The 22523-nt window shown below is 29.2% G+C and overlaps 2 long non-coding RNA genes across 2 annotated transcripts in view; one reads left to right on the plus strand and one right to left on the minus strand.

Annotated features, from left to right (window-relative positions):
* The first annotated feature begins 770 nt into the window (after window positions 1-770).
* Window positions 771-22523, plus strand: part of LOC129912985 (uncharacterized) — a 67956-nt gene continuing 46203 nt past the window's right edge. The window contains exon 1 of the long non-coding RNA XR_008771949.1: window positions 771-2000. This is a non-coding gene — a long non-coding RNA (uncharacterized LOC129912985). The remainder of the gene's footprint in view (window positions 2001-22523) is intronic.
* On the minus strand, window positions 5694-21162 carry LOC129912984 (uncharacterized). The gene is made up of 3 exons (XR_008771948.1): window positions 20921-21162; window positions 20741-20867; window positions 5694-5937 (listed from the first exon to the last, which is right to left on the minus strand). It is a non-coding gene; the product is annotated as an uncharacterized LOC129912984 (long non-coding RNA).

A 22523-nucleotide genomic window follows, 5' to 3' on the forward strand; every position in this document is an offset into this window, starting at 1 on the left:
CAAAGTAGTTCAACTTTGAAACAACGACGTTTCAACTTTAATTTTTTTTTCCCTCAGTGTAATCGTTTTCGAAACACTTGATCTTAAGGACTTGCATACCTTTTTTTTTTAGTTTTCACTGCTACACTGAATTCTTCAGATACGTAGTAAGACACAGCATTCCTAAATATCTCTTATTTAGTACGTACAAACATTCAATACAAAATTTTAACCTAAGCGTTCATAAGGGCATATATTTCATATCAAAACAGAGGTATAGGTACCTATACCACATATTTTTTGCGATACACATTATGTAAGTTTAAGGATTGAAACTTACGTTAGTGCAAAATCCTAAACAAAATATTCTAAACAAATTTCAATGATAAATAAGGTGCGGAACATTTTGAACAGAAATTTTCAAATTATGTGACCTTGTATGCAGAATACAAAAATTGGGAATACCTTCATATTCTCATTTCCAATTTTACTTTTCAAAAGTAAAGATAAAAGTTACTTTTATGGAAAAATACATATTCCAAGAATTCCATAAATTTCATGATATCCCACTCTCATCTTTTTTTTACCCTTTGTGTTAAAAGACAAGATACAAAATTACCCATTCCACAAATAGATGCCACCTAGCTGAATAAAAGTTTTATTCCCTTGAATCTCACACCTGCCAATTATGCAGTCTCTTTTTGGATGTTTGCCTTTTGAATTCAAATTTAATGATGCGTTCTCCTTTTTCCTTTTTATAGGTGAATTCTCTTTTCATTTCATTTAAAATTCCTTTGGTGTGGCGAAAAACTGGACATGTGTGTAAACGAACTTTCACTACAAAAAAATAAATGGTTGCATTGGAACATCATCCCTTAAAGAAGAAACACAAAATAAAAACCACAAAATACCGGCTTTCTTCTGCTAAAACCAATCCTCCTCTAGTGCAAAATATCTGCCCCAATATGAAATCCCAACCCACGGCATGGATAAATGTTTTTGTCATTTTGTTTTTTCCGGCACTTTCGCCGACTGTCGTTTGATAGAGCATGCTCTCTTCAGCAGCACAAAGTGGATCGTGTTTTATATTTTGTGGAACGTAATTTCTCTTTTCCTCTACACCACCTTATCGAGTCCTTTTTTCTGTCGTTTCAACGGTGCAGTACACGTGACTGTATCTTGTGAAATACCTTAACATAGTCATACGCTTTTTGGGAACACGGCATTAACTTTTCAACTTAGCTGGCAGATGTGGGGTTATAACAGCAGCATGCAGCAGCAGCAACTTGTCTCACAAGAACCGTAATTTGTTTAGTATATTGTGCAAGGTTTGATCCAACATTGGCATTGGTTCGCTATTCGTATATGCATAAAGGAAGAAGGATACCATTTTCTGTAAGGAAAATAAAGGACTTCTTTTCGTTGGTATATCCAATCGGGAACGGGATGCCATCGCCATGTCAAAGAAAAGTGATACTCCAGTTGGATTTTCGTGTGTTGCCAACCAGTCGTTGCTGCGACTGGTATTGGTAATTTTTTTTTCTTGTATTCATGTGAAGGATTACGTCGTTATGTGTTTTGAAATTCAGAAATAAGTGACAGTCGATGTCCTCTTTTCATCGAAGATGCATCCTTCGGAATAAATTAATTGAATCCTGCTATTAACCAAGAAAATTGGAAGAAAAACAATTTTTCAACTCGGATTTTAAACTTCGTGTGCGAATGTTTTTTTATTTATACAACAAATAAAATACAAAAATAAAATTCAATCATTCAAGCTTTGAAAAAAAAACATCGGAAAAAATATATTTCTATTAAATTATCGGAAAATACAAAAATTAAATTTTTAAAGTTTTGGTTAAAATTTAATTTAATTTTTTTTTAAATTTACATATTATAAAGTTTTGGTAATAAAGTTTTGTGTGAAATGAAGTGTTTGCTCATTAATGACGAAAAATTGTTGACACAACCTAGACCAACATCCACAGCTGAAACAGGAATACATCCATCATTTTTAACTGGTAAGTGAATAGTATAATGCCAGCATAATATAGATATAAGAATATGTGTCATGTGTGTGCTTTTATTTTCATTGCAAATATTTACATAAGAGCATTTCCGCCATTTTCGGTATTTAGGGAGATATAAAATCCATCAGCAACGCCACATTTGGTGCCGGTGATTGTTAGTAACATGCGGAGGGAATTTAATATCTAGTTTGTATGATACCTACGTGAATATTATAGTGCGGATCAATGTCAGTAGTATACCTCTACTTTGGAAATTGCCATCGGGATAGTAAACAATTAGTCATTGTTAGATGGCATGAAATGGCCACAGTTTTTGCTAACGTTTTATTTGAGCGTTCGGGTAGGTAAAGGTAGGTACCTATTTGAAGGGAACTCAGATGGCGATAGCGGTGAGCTAAATGTGCGAAGTTTGTTTTTGGCGACACACACAAAACGTAAATTGGGGGTTGCATTTAGTGAAAATGAAATTCATTTGACTGGTGGCAGATTGTATGTGCACACTTTTATGGGCAAATCCTCTAATGAATATGTATGTTTACTGATGGACACATTGTACGTTCAAATAAATAAAAACAAAACAAAAAAAAAAATATTTGTTTTGGTATTGTCCTTTTGGGGTTTTTGCTAGTAAATTTGGGTTAAGTTAATAGTGTCTCGGTGATAAAATGCTTGTGTGCTAAGAGTTTTTGTTTTGTTTTTTTGTTATGTCCTGGAGTATGATGGAATTTGTATTTCACATACACATACATACATATTTACGTCGCAATAAAAGGTAAAGTAGATAACTATTAAGATATCAAGTTCTATTGTATTATGGATTATTATTGAAGGTAGGAAGTTAGGCAAACTTTTTTTAGTAGGAAGTTAGGCAAACAGGTATTATGTTATCAGGAGCATTGATTAAGTATAGAGGGTATATGCTACATGTGTATGCATAAAAAAATGCTTTTCAATAAATATGAATTGGAATTGAAGTTGTTATCTATTGGTAAAGTTTTTAGATAAACTGGGTATAAAACTAAAAGCTAGTAGTCAAAGAGTCCACATCAGATTTTAGGTGTGAGTAAAAGCAAAAAAAAAAATACTGATATTTTTGTAAACGTCTGCGGGCCGTATTAGGGCCTTTTAGAAGATACTATTTATTTTTAGGTAGGTATCAAATAATTTTGATACAAATTGATTAGTTGATTTTCTTGTTTAGGTATTATGAAAATTTCAAAAAGATTGTCTTGTTTAATAAATGGTTGAACTTAGATAGTTCGGCTGAAAACCAGTGTCTTCTATAGTCTAAAAAACGGTCCATCAAAACGATATTATTAATCTGAAAAGTACCTTATTCGTACGGTAACCTTGACAGACTCATGATCAATTTTTGCATTAGTTGCAATGGTCAGAGTAATTAAAAAGTCATGCTTACAATCTTTTGACTTTTCAGTCCGTGGAGGAGGTTTAGTTAAAGGTAGAATAAATTGAACAACAAATTTGGAAAAACTTCTATAGCCTAGTAAAAATAAAATTTTTTAAGGAAAGGAAATTTTAACAGGCAAAATTTCGGTATACTAGTTGGCTTTGGGGTAAATTACAACCAGTGAGAAGTACTGAAGTTTCCTCCGTCGGTTGTCTGGGTATGTTATAGGGGGTTAAAAATTACTCACATACTATAGGTATCTTAAAAACAGTAGGTTTTAGACAAAAAATATGTTCAGCAAACTGAAATCATGATATTATTCACAATTATTGGGTTATCTGTTTTGACTTTAGAGAATCTGAATTTAATGATAAATTTATTGAATAATCACATAAATATTTTTTAGTTGAATTCAGATTTAAGTGATTGGATTTAAATTTAACATTAATTCAAACTAAATCCAGAGTGCATAATATGGCCGTTAAAGAACAAAAACTATCAACCCGGAGAGTTATTTTGAATCAAGAAAAAATTTACTCGAGAAAATGGCAAAATGCTCTAACTATAGTTCCGTGAAGTCTTATTCGTCTATTTATCTTTTGTCCATGTCTGTCTACAGTAAATTTTCGTTTGTTCACCCTTAAACATTTTTTTAGACCAAATTCTTTTTTTTTCCATACGAAGTCTGAAAAATGAAAAATCATCTAAAAATTTTAAGAAAGATGAATAAAATTGAAATCGCTTGGATAGAAACGAACAAAAACACATCGTTTGTCCACTCTACGTTTAAAAGATAAAAAAAATAATATTTGCACTGAAATATTCAAAAGTCCTCAAAATTCCGAAAAAAAAAATGTTTCCAAACATTTGAGCACTTAAATTTAAAGTGTATGTTCCAATAGAAAAGAATAAACATTTAGATGCTTAGATTAAAAAAAGAGATTACATCATCCAGGTTAGTTTGCTAAGTTTTTAATGTTATGAATTCAAATGTTTTTTTTTGCGAGCTGAAAAAAAAAACAACCCATGCAGCCCTGTGTAGGCCCGACAAAACAAATTTTGACTCTTCAGTCGTATAATTTTCACAGCTAGTGAATGGTCAAAAAAGTCAGATGGTTTTACTATTCAGTCAGTGAAATGAAAAAAAAAGTCAGTGTGGTGTATACGCAACTTTTTTCTATGTAGGTAATCGTAAAAAAAATAAAAATATTTGCGTTAAGATATTACATTATGTACACATTTGCGCGTTTTAACGTTTTTTCAGACTTCCTACAAAAAAAAATAATTTACTCTTAGACATTTTTGAAGGGTGGAGAAACGAAAAACTTTCGGTGGACAAATATGAACATAAATTGGACAAACTAATTAGACTAGTTTGGTTCAAAAATTTTGAGGTCGCAGTTCTGTCTTCCAGGAGCTGCTCTAATTGTAGTAGAGTAAAGTTAAACTTTCGAGACTTGAAGCAATTGAAGCCCAATATTATGTATAGTTTTTCAATTTCAAAACTGCTTTTAGAACTCAAACATTTTCATAAAGCCCTTCAGGCTCTTTAGCTTGAATCTAATATTTGTTAAATGTGTTGAGGTTTTTAAATATTTAGTTACATAAACTGAAAATCTTAGAAGGAAATGATTTTATTCGTCAACATCAAAATCTTCCAAAGAGACTAAGATTGACATCACGGCTAAAACAAAATTTTGGATTCGGTAACTTTTCAGATTTCGGTCACAATCTTAAAATTTGTATTCTTTTTGTGATCTATATAAACAAATATATTACTCAGCTTGAAAAAAAAAGAAAATACATAATATACCTAATACCTATGTTCTTACATTTTTGAGCTGTAGGTACCTTACTTTTTTCGGCAACCTCAAAAAAGGGTTAAATATCTCCTTGATATTCAATTTCTATTGAAATTGTTATTGTATGTGTGTATCGATTCATAAAATTTAACTACGATTATTATTTATGTATATTATGGCACCTACATTACCAATAATGTTTACCATTTATTTGTATTTGAAATAAGATAATGCAATTGAAACAATTATTCGTCCCATGATATTTTTTTTATTCAACTACGTGATATTTTTCATAAAAATATGAATACCTACCCAGAATCATAACTTATAATCAAAGTGTTGACAAAACAAAATCCCATTTTAAATGTTTACAGAGCCGTTATAAAAATCGAACAACTCCTTCCTTCTAAACAATAGATAGCAAATAACAGTTAAGAGAAAACAAAAGAAACAATTTTTTTTTCTATTTTTTTTATTTTATCTCAAGTGGGGCGAATGGAAAATCTTTTTCTATCATCAACACATATATATTTGTACATATACAATATACATACGTACAATATAGAGAACCCAATAGCATTTATTTTCATTTATCTCTTCTTTCTGCTATTTCCGTTTCCGTTTGAATGGTGTTGCTGTAGTTGGTAGTGCTATGAATTTCCTTCGATTTTTCCGGTAGTTACCCACTGGCGTTAGCGGCACACTCTACAAGTAAAAGCTGGAAAAAAAGACTTCTGTTATGAGGTAAGGTACTAAAATATAAAAAGTAATCTGTTTTCATACTCTCACTGAATACAATACAGCTTTTGTTGTCTGTTATGTTTTATATCATGGAATTTACTGTTCACTTTTTGGCTTGTTTTGTGGGTGTGTGTGTTTTACTTATTAACCTTGTTTTTTAATTGTACTCGCGCAAAAATGAAAGTGGAAACAAAAATCATTTTAATATTACGACAAAATGACTGTCATAGTTAAGGATTTGAAACCATAGAAACTGTAGGCATATTCGTAATACATATTAAAAACAATAGTAAATATTAATTGTTATACAAAGGCTCAAAACTATTTTTGGGTGTGAATGGTTAAAAAACTAATTGGTATTTTTGAATAGATATTATCTGGTTCAAATTGCGGGTTTTACTGCATGTTTGTTTTTACATAATTCTGATACAAAAAAAAATATATAACATTAATATGAAATGAATTCATTTTCTCTACATAATATACGAAATGCTAACTGGTTCACACGTATCTTATGATAACAGTTTTTTCGAATGTTTATTCTTTTAATGTAATAATAATTATTAGGTATACATAGTATTATAAATTATTTATACAAACGTAATTTTAATTTTTGACTAATAACTTTTTAAATTGTACGTATTTATGAAAGGTGCAATTATGTAGGCCGCAGTAGAAGCATTTGGAAATTATTTAGAAGTTAAAGTGCAATAGCTCTGCAGATTTTATTATCAAATAATTTGATTTTTGTTTTTTTAAGGGAAAGTAAACAACATTTTTAAACTTGTTTTCAGAATTCAAAAAACACGTCTTAAATTGTTTTAATCTCAAAATAAAGCATACCATTTAGTTTTTTGTTTTAAAAACAATTTTTAGACACAGCTTAGATGATGTGCCTTAAGCTTAGATTGTTTCTAAGTGATACTGTTTGCTTGTTTTGAAGCAAAATGTACATGAAAGCGTTTAGAGTTTAGACCAACAAAAAAATTAAAGACGGTAAACAACAACAAATGATTGCTAAGGATAAAAAAAAGTTTTTTATTTGTTGGTTTACAGAGAAAATTTTTTTCTTAACATATACATTTTTTACCCTTCAACAATAAAGGATTATAAAAAATAACTAAAAGTAATCGTTTTTTGTTATTTAGAGCATAAAATGTTTACTCAGTAAAATACTGAGTACCAATAAAACACGGCTTATGTAATTAAAAACATTTTTTTTCTTGGTTATATCAAATCAAAATACATACAACATGATAAGAGCCAAAAAATAAGCTTTTCGATATCTAATGGTTATAAGGCAGGACTCGTTAATCTTCGTCCAAAAAAATATTCAATTTCTCCTCTAAAGAATCAACAAAAACTTTTAGTTACAATTTCAATGTCAAACAAATTTTCATATCAACGCATCGCATATTCGAAGATTTGATTTTTACATTCGAAATGTTCTTTTCCATTTATATAACACTTTATTCAAAAGGAAAAGAACTTTTCGAAAATAAAATCAAAAGCTTTTGTTTAAAGAATTTTGTTGAAATCGGTGCATTGCTTGGAAGAAAATAAAAATAAAAAACATTGAAAGTGTTTAAATACCCTTGTTATTCATCGTATCTTTCAAAAAATAAATGTAATGTTTTACTAAGGTTCGCAATATAACTTATTTCGTTTATTTAATATCCACCTTATCTTTCCGTTCAAATAAACACACACTTTATTTCAATTCAATTTATTTTTACTACTCGCTCAATTAAACACTCTATTTAAATCACTTTATTTACTACTAACAATATCCAACACTTTATTTCACCTTGTGCTGTAATCTATGACTTTCAAAATTAAACTGTGTCCGGTCCGTGTCCGCGCCATCTATTTATACCCATATTTCCAAGTTCTAGAATTACTGCGAAATTTCTCATCTCTTGCTTTTACAAATTTCCTTTCCATGAGGTGGCGCTGTAAACTTCCCCTCCAGTGGGATATTTTGTTGCGATATTCAGTAGTCAAGAGAAATCCCAACAGATGTGTTCAGAAGATAGGTAGGTTCATAATTTATTAAAGTTGTGTTCAGACATTTATCTTAAAAGAAGTTCAGTCATTCGTTACTATAATTTATTTATATTATTTTAATAATTTTCCAGGCATTTCCTTACTTAGAATTCTTAAAAATTTTAAATATAAATTTCTGTCAAAGGGTTGGCTAACCAGACCCAGATTATATTTGGGTTCTTCAAAAATAAGGTAGTGAGATTCCTTGTTCGGCTTATTGACTTAAAATCCATATCATTTTTGTAACCATATTGAAAAATGTATAGAAGGTATACGTAGGTAAATGCCAATAGTATTTCACATATTTACGTAACTTTTTAAATAATCCCTTGAGTATTACTTTTAAACTTGTTTAGTTATTTTTTTACACAAAAAAAGTCTCTTATCTCTTGACAAAACTTTATACTTTGAAACAGATTTCTCGTTAAAACTACCTATCAATATAGCTATTGGTTCTTCTAATCTCTACATCCTCATCATAACAAAAACCCTTTAAATCTCTTTGAATAATATTTTTTTGTTATAACGATTGTGTGTTTATTTATTCAAATAGTCTCCGAAATAAAACCATTGATAAATTTTTTTTTAACAAAAAAAATAAAATCAATATCAAATCCCAAAATCCTTTTTAGTCTTAATTCAAGGTTTACGAAATCCTTGAGAGTAAACCGGACATTGTTATGACTTCATGAATATTAAGACCTAAAGTGATGTAAACTATTTTAAGGAATATTTGCATAATAATTTTTGTACAAGCGTTTATTGAAAAGTGATAACATAGCTATGTTTCAATAATTAATTATTGTAAATAAATTTATTTTTTTTTTATTGTGATATAAATTAAATTAATTTTTTCGAAAATAAAAAAAACAAAAGCAAAAAAGCAAAAGCATCTTAGTGATGTCTTATATTAGTAAAGATAAGAATATATTTTTTTTATAATTTTAACGGTTCCATTTTTTTTTTATCGAAAACCTCCCTTCTGCTCCTAGTCCCATATAACTTTAACCAAAACAACCCATAGCTGGCCAAACCATTGCTTGGCGAAACCTACCACGCACTTACCAATTATCAAATTTTAAATTGATTGTCACAAGAAATAAAACTTTGAAAAAGACACCCTTTATACTAAACTTTCGCTTAGTGATGAAGATTTAATAATAGACTGATGGGGCTTTTTTAATACGATTATATCATTGCGTCATATTTTAATCAATATAGTTACCTATGGTTAGTAAAAGTTATCAAATGTGGCAGCTACAGATAAGACACATTTTGGATATTGTATGTCAAAAAGATATGATAAAGGTATCAATCATTAACCCCACCTTAAGAACTGCTTACAAAAAGTCAATCAAATAATATCTATTAATTCATTCGACAAACCAGTAAAAAACTAGTCTAGTATCATTTTCCTTATAAAAACTTCTAACTCTGAAAACATGAGAATATGTTTAGTACGGTAATCTTCAAGTTTAGAAGAATACAAATTACAAAAAAATTGTATTTCAACTTTCAATTTTTATATTTTTTCCCACGCCTCATAAAGATATTTTAATTCATAAAGATATTTTAATTCTAGTAAGTGTAACAGTAAGTTTTACAACTAACGTAAACTACATAATATATAACTTCTAATTAGATTTTTCAAAAGTAATGGGTTTTTGATGTTGACCCAAACTGAAGTGAATAAGTTATCCAGATAAATGTTAATAATAATGTACATAAATACTAACACAACTATATTTTTTGGTAAACTGGTAAGTGAGTACGAAACTGAAATATTTAAGATGAACATAAATGTCATTTACTTGAAGACTGTCATAACACAAAAACACTGTTTTTTGTCAGGAAACGAGTTTTGAAATTAATATCGATCTATTTTTGTATGTGAAAAGTTAGTTTCTTAGATAAAACTTAAATAATGACGAGAAGCCAAATTTGATGTCTGGCGAAAAAATCGAACTCGAGAAAACAATAAGGCATGACATTACGATTATATGATGGTGAAGAATGCCAAAAAAAAAACTCGCACCATTAACCGTGTTTTATTGGTAACTCAGTACTTAGCTCAGTAAAATTTTACACGGGAAACAACAACAAAAGATTGCTTAGGATAAAGTTTTTTATTTGTTGGTTTCTAGAGACAGTTTTTTTCTAAACTTATACATTTTTTACCCTTCAACAATAAGGATTTTATTAATAAATATGTAAATAAAAGTAAATTAATTCTTGTTGTATACAGCATAGAATGTTTACTCCGTAAAATACTGAGTACCAATAAAACACGATTATTGTCAGTCTGGTTTTATCCCGAGCTGCAGCCTAAGCCGATGAAACAATTTACTTCGAACTTTGTGAAGAGTTTTTGGTGATTCTCTAAAGAAGGAATTGAATATGTAATTATTTTTTGAACCAAAATTAATGGTACTTGCCATAGAACCGTTTTCTTGATATCTGACTCTCTCCTAAGGCTACATCACTAAGGCCCATTTGCTGGAACGGAACGTAAATATTTAAGAAAAACATAAAGGACTAAGTTCCACATACCGGTTTGCACGAACTTAAAAGTAACCCCTAAATCTGACTAAGTTTAACATAATTTAGTATGAGGAAATAGTAGATCACAAGGATTTTATGTTCTATACCTAAGCAATTTTATTTGGGAAAAAAGAAATAACACCCATTAATAAATTATTTTGGGTTCATAGTGAACAATAAATACAAATAAGTTTAAGAACGCGTTAACTTACTTAGCAGATGGTAAAATTTGCCACACAAATTCGTATACAATTTTAAACATTTTGTTGTCAAAATTTCCACACACAATACAAACAAACACAATGACACACAAATACAAACACAAAAATAATCCTTCAAATGATTAATTTTTTTTTAATAATTTTAACACCAATTATTTTTCCGCTTTCACTATTATTCACTTTTTCAGTAATTAAAATAAACAGAATAGCCAAATTTGTTAAATTATTTCCCGTAAATTGAATTTATGAAAACTCTTTTATGTTTTCTATGTTTTCACCAAATTTCATTAGGGTGACCATCATTTTGGTTTTCACTAAAAAAAAACACCCTTTTAACCATGACATTTTTATAGACACTCTATTTTCTTGTTTCTTATCTTCAAAGTAAACATAATTGCTGAATATCAATGTTGTATCCTATTACTAGTATTACACCTAAAAAAAACACCCTTTCACATGAAAAAAATTTATAGATTTCTTTTATTCGTAGTCCCCATGAGAAAGAAAACATATTTATTGAATTTTGTGAGGGTACCTTTTACATCATTGATTTTATGGGACTTATCGCGGATTTTCCTTATTTTAACAAAAAAAAAAACACCCTAAAATATTTGTATAGACTTTTTGGGTTCTTGCTTTCTGTTATAAATGAAACACTTTTGCCAATTTTCATTGGTGTAACAATTTTTTCCCAGTTTTTGTGGTACTAATTCCGAATTTCATCATTTCTTGAAAAAAAAAACACCCTTTCACTCAAAATAATTTTTTACTTTTCATATATTCTTAATTCTTATACCAACCAAAACTATTTCACCAAGTTTTAAAAATTAATAAAATATAAGTTAGCTGTTATGATACCTTTCTCACACACAACTTAGCCCATCAAAAAAACACCCTTCCACAAAAAATATTTTTAAGAACTCTATGAATTCTTTTTCCCTGCTTTATCTTAAACATTCATCCCGAATTTCATCAGTGTAACATGTTTTTCACATGGATTTCGGTTATATTTTACCTGTTGAGGTCAAAATACAAGTTCAAGCGAAACTTAAGAATTTAAGTTCCATGTAAAAACGTTTATGACAGTTTATGCAAAGGAAAAAGTAGGGCCAATAGTAGATACATTTCATTTTAATCAAAATCTATAGAGTCGTTTTTTCATATTTCAAAGTACCAAGTTTAAAGCATATCGCTTCAGTTCCTTCGGAAAGAGCTTGAGATGTAGGCACACGGACGCACAGCTTAACATTTTTAATAGTAGGTACTCTATAAGAGCTCTAATTTTTCGTATGCAATTGATAACATAAAATGGAAATGAATTCCTGATGCAAAGAAGGACAAGCAGATAAAATTATGGTAATGCCATGTTTATTTGTTTATTAAATTAAAAAAAATATATATTTTTTAAAAAATTATTTCGATTATCGGCTGTACAACTAAACTCAGAGAAAAAATTAATATTTCAATAGTTAACCCTTTCGAACCCAAGCTTTGAAAATCAATATTAAAAAATGTTTTTTCGGTATTATCGGGTCAAAAACATCACAACTAAGAAATATGAATAGCAAAAAGTTATTTTCCAAAATAATAAATAGCAAAACTAATGTGTTTTTCTCATTTTACATGTAAGTAACATGCACTGCCTATGACCACCAAAAAAAGTCGGAGAGCTGAGAAAATAACTTTTCATGAAACTATAATGCATGCTACCTCTTCTAAGCAAAAAAACAAAACACTTTCTGCATTAACATTTTTTATATTTTTTTTTTTTCAAAATTATGACCATATATAAAAAAATTTTTTTTTCCAAAAAAAAAAACAAAAAATGTGAATTTCAGTCCCTTTCTCGATAAAAACAAAATTAAAGGTATGATATATAATAATCCAGTAACTAGGCATTATTATCTTTCAATTAAGCCATCGTAACCTAAAAAATTGTTTAATTTAATATTTTTTACTAATTTTTAAAAAAATGTTACATGAGAGTAACGCTGGGTCCGAAAGGGTTAAAATCAGGATAACAATTTTAAATAGTTATTATTGACTATTAAAAACATCACGTATAGTTATTTTAATAGTTAAAATTGACTATTTAATAGTTAATTTGGAGAATACGAATCACAACAAAAACATTACTGTTAAAAAAAGAGCCAAGTTATCCTATGTTGAAATTATGCTGGCACAAAAAGTATTGAGATATAAAAGTGTACCAAGTTCAAGTTCTAAAGCTTGGGTTCAAATTCGTATCAATAAAATTTTGATTGCTTACTTGACAATTTTTGTTTTAAATACCGATTTTTAAAGTTATTTCAAAAATTTGCCAAGTAAACAATCAAAATTTTATTGATACGAATTTGAACCCAAGCTTTAGAACTTGGTACACTTTTATATCTCAATACTTTTTGTGCCAGCATAATTTCAATATAGGATAACTTGGCTCTTTTTTTAACAGTAATGTTTTTGTTGTGATTTCACTACCTACTTTTTGCAAGGTATGGCTGTAGAATTGAAAATCTCTATATTTGATGAAAATTCAGTGAAAATGGGCGGTTGCCACGCCCCCTGGCTGAAATTTTCAAACTTTAATTTTTTTCCTTTGTACTAGCTACCAGCTCTACCATTCTACCAAATTTAAAGATTCTACGATAATCAGAAGTGCTCTATAATATTTTATGAAAATTCAGCGGAAATGGGCGATTGCCACGCCCCCTGGCTGAAATTCTCAAATTTTAAATTTTTTCCTTTGTATTAACTACCAGCTCTACCATTCTACCAAATTTAAAGATTCTACGATAATCAGAAGTGCTCTATAATATTTGATGAAAATTCAGCGGAAATGGGCGGATGCCACGCCCCCTGAATTGAAAATCTCAAATTTTTTCCTTTGTATACACCACAAGTCCTATCACCGTGTAAAATTTCAAGTTTCTACGATATGGGGAAGTTCTCCATAATTTTGATGATCTGTCAGTGAGTCAGTGAGTCAGTTACGGTTTTTGCGATTTTTGAAGCCCTATATCTCAGAAACTTCTCATCGTAGGAGGCTGAAATTTTGTGACGTGTTTGGTTTTGACGAGCTCAACAAATGTAGCGAGTTTGAAATTTCTAGCATCTTTGGTGTGGAAGTTAGAGGGGGGTCGAAAATGGCCTGAGTTGTTTCCTGTAAATAAGGGTGTAGTGCCAAAGTTGCTAGAGAACTTGGCTGGGCACTACCGTGCCCCTTGATACTTCGATTGACTATTCAAACAGTCACATACATATTTTATAGTTATCCCGATATTCACAATTTTTTCTCTGAGTGTATGTACTTAATTTTAAAAGCGTTTTTGATGTCATGAATTTAAAATTTTATTAAATCAATTAAAAATTGTCCATTAACAATAATATGGTATATGTAGGTACAAGACATGCATTTATAAATATTGTAATTGATAGGTAAATTTGATTTGATACTCAGTATAAGGTTTTAGGGATTAAATATGTAGCAACTAAGTAATTGAAAATATAGAACAACCAATAGAAATCAATTACATGTACTCTTGATTCCCTCTTAACTCAAAATCAATTTCGTTCTTTTGGCATTGGCTTGGATTAGTATAAAATAGATTATACCAAACACAGGATATTGTGTATATGTATTGTGTATAGTATACTTATACAATTCGTTTTATTTGCAATTACGTAATTCCCCACAAATCTGATTTCACAGACTTCTTGGGGCAGAGTTTGAAATCTAATAAAAGGACATGATGCAATGGCACACAGAAACAGAAAACTTTCACCTGAAAAAGCCAAAATAAGGTTCTTGTTTCTTATATAGAGAGAGAAAACTCAAAAGAAGATTGAATTCGACACTAAGCACACACCTTTGGTTGAATGAATACGAAATTGCAACAATAAAGACACCCGTCCAAATCCAAAGACGAATGTCAAACGCAAGAGGATGACGGTGGCGTTGTTTTCTAGAGTTGTAGTCCTTGTCTCCATGCCGTCCTCATGTTCTCAGTCGACGACGATGTCTGGGAAGTAAAATCTTATTTCCACAAAACTGCTGCTTGTAGTCTTTGAATGTGTACCATCAGTGTTTTAATATAGCTACCTCGGTGTGAGATTGGAAATTGAATCACTTGACTCTGAAAGTTACAAACTGACAGGATATATACAATATTGTAAAATATTACCTCTTAAACAGGTTCAACATAAAGGATTTCAAACTGAATCTGTGTCAACAAGTATAGGTGAACTCTCCTTTGAGTTTAGAATGCCTGTGCTTAGGTTTATTGAAATGTAAAGGTTAGAACTTCTACCGCAGATTTTTGGAAAACTCATAAAACTAGATGTGTGTGTATATGAGTTGGTTTGAGGTTGCGAAAATTTAATATAAGTTTTATGTTTCCTTCTGTCAATGGCCACGCCAGGATATCAAATGTTCAGATCAATTTATGGTTTCGAATGTTCTCGAATTTAACAAAAAAAAAAAGATTTAGCCTCAGGAGGCTTTCCGGATTGAATTCATATTATCATCTTAATATCTTCAAACATCCTATTTTAAAATAAATAAATAAATAAAAAAAAAAAAAAACAATAACTCTTAGCATTTTATTTTCATCTTATAAATAAATGACAGTTTGCTTTTGCTGGTAGTCTTGCAAAGAGGTTTTATTTAAAACTTTAAATCGTCGTTCAGAATGATAGCAAAAACTGTAAAACGAAAATAAGATAATAGTACTATAGTACTATAGTAGTCTTTTTTCTTTCTAGCCACATTTAAAGTTAAAATATTCTTCATTTAATTCAATAAATTAACATAATCATTACAAAGCTTTTTGTTTCTTCTAAAAAAAAACACAATTTTTCTTTTCGTATTTCAACTTCCATTATTATAAAACCTATTGTTACTGAAATGTGTAAAAGCTTTTTCATTTTACAAAAAATTCCGAGTTCCTTGTTTTTTGACAACCATTTACGACATCCAAGTTATAGTGGAGTAACTAAAGGAAATTATTAGGGAACTAGGCCGAACAGCTCCGATTTTGGTGATCTTTTTTTAATACGTCATCAGTAATTAAAAACCATTTATTTGCTTAAATTTCATAGATTAAATGATACCAAAAGATTATTTAAGTAATTTAAGGAAAAAATATATGGCCAGGGGCGTACACACCATTGGGGCAAGCGGGGCGATGCCTCGGGGGCCCCGACACGCCAGGGCCCCGTCTGAAGACAATGCAGAGGAGGCAACATATTAAAAAAGTAACAAAGCAAAAAGATAACATATTTGACATGAATCAGTTCTGACACAAGAGGGACAAATTATATTCTTCAGTGTTATGCATAATGAATTGGTAGCTAGCCACATACTATTTCATCTAAAAAAAAATTGGTACCTACCTCAGGGCTCCCAAATGAAATACATCGATTTTTTGAAAAAAAAATTATATGTTTATTATTTTAGGGCCCCAAAAATTGTTACTTGAAAAATCTTAGCGACCAATAAATGGTACATCAGGGGCCCCAAAAACGAAGTAGGGCGTATACGTTCTTTTAATTTGTTCTTATTTTCTATATTAAAGGGGCCGCAAGTATCAAAGACTCCCCAAAATTTAGTCTTGCCCCGGGGCAACGTCAACTCAACGTACGCCTCTGTATATGGCACTTAGGGACAGTGTTCCATCGTTAAAGCGATAAATGCAATTTTGTCACACACTGACTTCAAACACTAACAAATACATTTTGAACAGAACGGCAACACTTAAAATATTGAAAAACATATTTTCAAAAATCCAGAAGCTCATTCCTAACTGTTAAATTTAAATCTACTAAATTTAATAAAAAGTTTTTGAAAAAAACTTCCTCAAATTCACAATTTTGAAAAAAAAAATGTTATTTAAAAAATTTTAAATGACTTTTTTCAAACTTTTTGTAATAAAATATGAATTTATTTTTAAAAATGTTTGGCCATAAATATAACCTATTAGTTGAATTCCGAAAAGAAAAAAGTAATATGTATACAGTTTTCAAAAAAAATTTTAAATTACTACAATTTCATTGGTTTTGAACTGAATTGTTTTATTGAAATAATTGATTTTCTCCAAGACAAATAAGACCTTCAAACTTTTGCTATTTAACCTTCAACAATTAGGGCTGTTCAATGAAGAAAAAATAACTTTATATGTTAAACTTCTATTAAAAAAAGTTCTTCGAAAATGAAATACTTTTTAATTTTTTTTTTTTTTCAAAAACTATGATACATATTGGCATTTTCTTTTAAAAATTCAAATAACAATTAATATGACCAACAAATTTTGAAAAATAAATTCATATTTTCCTACGAAAATGTTTTAAAAACGATATGTTAAAATATTTCCAATACATTTTTTTATTCAAAATTATGAGTTCGGGGTCCTAAAAAAACATTTTTCATCCAATTTACTTAATTTTAATTTTACAAATTGAAATAAGTTTCTAGCTTTTTAAAAATGTATATTTAAGTATAGTAGGTGTTGCCGTTGTGTTCAAATATTTTTTTTTGTGGCTGAAGTCAATTTGTAAGAAAATTGAATTTATTGCTTAAACGATGAAAGATTGTATATATTTTTTATTTCCTTTAGTTTCTTAAACAATTTTTTGACATTAATTGATTTATGAAATTTAAGCAAAATATTTGAAAACAAAATTTTTTTGTTCACAAAAATCTTCGATAAAATTTTAAAAAACAATACGGCATTTATAGTGGTTAAATTATTTTTAACGAACGACGTATGAAAAAAAAAGATAATCAAAATCGGAGCTGTTCGGCCGGGTTCCCTAATATTGCCATTTTTAGTTACTCCACTTGTTATATGAGTTAATTGATAACAAAACTCGCGCGTGATTTTGTTTTAACACAAAACCATATAGTTGATGAAATTAAGAAAAACTATACTTTTGAAACCGTGTGTAAGATTGAATGTCGAATAACATCATTTTTGTCAGCAAATAATATTTCAGAGTTAAACCTTAAATTTTTTTCTTAAAAATGTAAAGAGTTTTTTATATTCTTAACGACGACAAGATAGTTTTACACGGAGTTTAAATATTTGTATGTATATTCAGATATTTAATAACTTTTGTTTCATTAATACCTTTATATGCCAGTATCCATCATTTTTCTTACTCGGAAGGAAGTTGTTAAATTTCTTAGCAAAATAACATTTCAATACACATAGTATTCGTTCTTTCGATCTCTTAATCTTTATATGTTATCAAAAAGCACATTGAAAAAAAAATTCGGGAAATATATATTTAATTCATTTATTTAACCTCGTTTAAAGGAACACCGCCAGTCTTGAAATTTATACATAAATTATTCAATACCACAAAATTTCCTTCTTTACATCGTTGCGAAATTCATGAATAAAGGCAGGATTTTGGATTTTCTACGGCAGTGCAAAAGTAGATACATAAATTAGACACACACAACAGGTCCCTGAGATGTATCTTAAAAAAAAACATCCTTCATTTTCTTGGAAAATACATGTACATGTTTTGGTTTAATTATTTACTTCTTTAAATTTCGATGCTTCATTGGCAGAGTTTAAGAAGTATATGTAATAATATGTTACCATGTCATTGTATCTTTTTGTTTTATTTGAAAAGGTCCCTTTTTTTTTGTTGAAAATTTGACTTTTTAACATTATGCTTAATTTAACGTTACAATAGTAATTTTCTTTGCAAAGTTTTGATTATCATAACCAATTATTGCCTAGTTTAAAGGAAATATTTTCCTATAAACACAATATCATTGAAATGTTCACTAAGATTGTTATTTTTTTGTTGGTGATGTATGTATTGTTCAGGAGGTATACATTTGTACCATTAATATTAGAAAATTGAATCTGAGAAAAAATAAAGTTAGTTTTGAAAGTAATTTCTTGTAGAACTTAGTGTCCTTGGAAAAATTACTTAGTTTTTTTTTATTAAAAAATTAACTTGGTTTGGCGGACACTTGTCAGTAATTTATTTATTGATTTTGATTAACAAAATAAATAAATAAATGTGGGCTATGTGGGGAACAAATATACGTTTTTCTTATCAGATCAATAATTCTGCTTTGGCTTTTTGCTGAACAAAATTGAATCACCCACTTGTTGTTTTGACAAGAGCAAGGACACCAACTCCATGTATATGAAGAAATATTTATTTGTAATATCCTCCTTCTATGTTAGGTGACAACACAAGATATTTGTGTTTTAATCTGATTCCGGTTTTTGACGTCAACATTTAAAATTTATTAGATTTGACAAGTATATCTGTTTGGTGAAACGATAAGACAAGTCCTTGAATTTTCCCACATACATATGTACATTGTATCTGTGTTATTAAAAAAGGAAAAATTATTCATAAAAATAGAAATGCAATATGAATTTAGGTACTTGATTTTTGAAATATTGTATCGAAATTGTTTCAAATTGCAAACAATATAGAAATAATTCATATAATATAATTTGTTTATTTAATTTTTTTTTTAGATATCTTAAGTTTAACTACTTTGGTCAAAAAAAGCGAAAAAGTACAAATGTGAAAATTTTCAATTTATTTTTTGATAGGAAATCAATATTTCATTTTCTCCACAAACTCATCTATTTAGATTTGGGAAATTATGATTTCTTAATTCTCTATTTCTTTTGCTCGATTTTTGTAAATAACAGTTAAAGTTACACATTATATAAAAAAAAGCACTTAAGGAATCCGGTATGTATTTAGAACAATAGGATCAGGTTTTACCTAGAACACTCACGTGCAAATTATTTTTGGCACCATTGTTTTTCATATAATCCTGGTCATTTTCAATAAAAGATAAGAGTGGACATATTTTCTAAGGACCTTAGACTAGAATTGTTAAACAGAACCCTGAGATAGATTAAGGGTAGATATTTTAATATTTTTGGCATTATTTACCCAATTCCACCTTCAAGTGTTATTGGCCCTTAAAAACACGATAAGAACATAGCCATATCTCTTTTTAAGTATTTTTTTCACGTTATGATATTCATGAAAATACACCACTTCTGAGACTGTCTGTCACCCAAAACTGCTAACATCATAATTTATAAAACTACTTATTACCTAAATAGCTTAAATAAAGTTGCTCCGATAGTTTAAGCCGTATCGTAAGCTTATGTAAAGATGGTCAGACAGACAGACAGAATAGCGGGAACCACTTTTTTTTGCATTTTCCATCATCGAAGTGCTTTGTCTGATTGTTTTTTTTCCTCTTTTCATTTTTATAAAAATCCTAAACTTGCACTACATTACCAACGGCAAGAATCGAGCATGATAACGGGAGATGCAAAATCTGTAAAGAGTTTAGATAAAAACATTTTTAAAAACAAGGTATATTTTTTAACTTTATTTGTGCAGTACCAAATAGAACAAAACTGATCACTTTTTGTTTTTTTTTTTTCATTCCAAGCTTCCCCGTCAATGAACTAATTAAATAGAAATATGATGTCAAACCCTCGACCTTGACAAAAATAAAAATTCTAAGCAAACCAACATAAAACTTAAAATGACATGATGATAATAAAAATTCACATGTTTCCTTTTTAACAGAATGTATCGTATAGACTTTCACTGTAATACTTCCTTCCTTCCTTCTTAATACCAAGTTGCTTTTATGAGAAAACGCTCTCAGGAAACCACTAGTTGAACTTAGGTTGGTGTTTCGCACGTGATTACGTGATTATATAGACCATTGTTGTCGTCGATGTGGGTTCAAATAATGCGTCAGTTGATAGTTTCTAACATTCGTAGGAAGGAAACACCCAAGGATAATAAACATTTGGTCGGTGACCTCATCAACCACCTGTATTAGACTATTATCGACTCATATATCAGCTCATACAATCAGCAAGGATATTTATGTGAGCACTCCTTGTTTGTGTGGTAGGATGCCAAATAAAAAAAAACTTTATGTACATATATACTTACCTTGTATTAAACATTGTGTTTGTACACAGAGGTGGTTCACTGATTTATCCGTAAGCTCAAGACCATTTGATATTGATTATGTTATCCGTGAGTGGAGCAAATCAATAGTGTATAATATAACAGCCAGCTATTGGAGGCATAATAATTGGATTTTCTTCCTTTATTTATATTGATTGATACCTATGCTGCCGGTGTATTGAATGAAAGTGCGTGATGCTGATTTGGGACGATGTATCAAGCTTGATTGTAAAGATTGTGTTACTTTTGTGATAGAAAACCGATTGACGGAAAATGAATTTAGTCCTGTCGTAATAAATCTGGATCAAAAATACATAGCTTTTTAGATTGAATATGTCAAAGAAGTTTAAAGATTTTGATTTGCAGAATGAAATTGAATTGACAATTTTTTACTTAGTTACTTAAGGATTTTAAATTTTAGGGGTTGATTTAAACTGAAAAGAAGGTTTTTGAAGAAACAGGTAAAGACAGTATTGGGTGTTGTGAAATACATCCACCGAATAACTTGAATGAAATATGTATTTGTGTTCTTTGTAAGTACATACCTAACTTTTATTATAGTTTATTGAATTTGTTAAAGTTGCAAGTATATAAGTATGCTTTGTTGGGCTTAACGAAGACGTTAATTTTTTTTATATTCTTTGGTAAACTCATATACTAACTGTACTTCGTTTATTTTTATTAATTGAGAATAAAATTTTCCTCATAAAAATGATAAAAAAAATCATCAAACATAATACGGCATAAAACGCATGACATAACACTACCTCTTTATGGATATCTTTTTATCTTATGAAAAGGAATAAAAATGTACTTGACATTTTTCATAATATCTACCTCATAGAAACTTTTTTAATATGTCATTTCAATTTTATTATCAAGACTTAATGCAAAAGAATCTCCTTATCGTTTTTAATTTAATTATGCTCTTTATCAAAATTAGTGCTAAAGATATACTGCAGTGAAGCGTGAACTGTTCCAGCTACAGAAAACCATTAAGGAAATACATAAAACATAAGGGCAAACAATGAGTTATAATTTTAGAAACCAATAAGTCATGTTTGGAAAATAACCCTGATTAAAAATTTTTCGATGTGTGTATGCAATAGGGGAGAGGTGCGGACAGTGAGACACCCTTTTTTTAAATTGGTATATCTTAGAATGTTTTCAAGATAGCTTAACAAAACTTTGAAGACAGTTTAAGACACATTTTATCTTAATGTTGCAAAAAAACTTGTAGTTAAAGAATGAATGAGAGCATCACATTGGACTTAAATGTAGAAAAAGTCATAACGTCTCACTGTTTGCAAGGGGTGCGATCAGTGAGACGTTCTTAGGTGAAACAAAAAATTTACGAAAACGTCAAATAATTAGGTAATTGGTAATTGACAAGTATATAAATAATTAATTTATGTTACTTTAAACCATTTTTTCAAATAAAAATAACAAAAAGCCCAAAAAAAAAACGAAAGAAAAAATACTTCGAAATCATATTGAACATTCTAAAATAATAGATTTTTTTAAAAACTATATGTCTCACTGTTTTCTTTTTAAAAATCTTATGTCTCACTGTTTACTTTTTGTCATTTTTCGGAAAAATATAAAATTATAAAAAACGAGAAGGAATTCTAATTACATGATATTTTTTTATGAAAGAACATATAAATATAATACATATGTAAAAAAAAGTTCTCTCCACTAACCAGATTTTGTTGTATTATACACTCTTTTTATAACACTCCAAAAACTACTTTCACCTGATTTT

Source organism: Episyrphus balteatus, chromosome 3, assembly GCF_945859705.1.
Source record: "Episyrphus balteatus chromosome 3, idEpiBalt1.1, whole genome shotgun sequence".
Classification (NCBI taxonomy): domain Eukaryota; kingdom Metazoa; phylum Arthropoda; class Insecta; order Diptera; family Syrphidae; genus Episyrphus; species Episyrphus balteatus.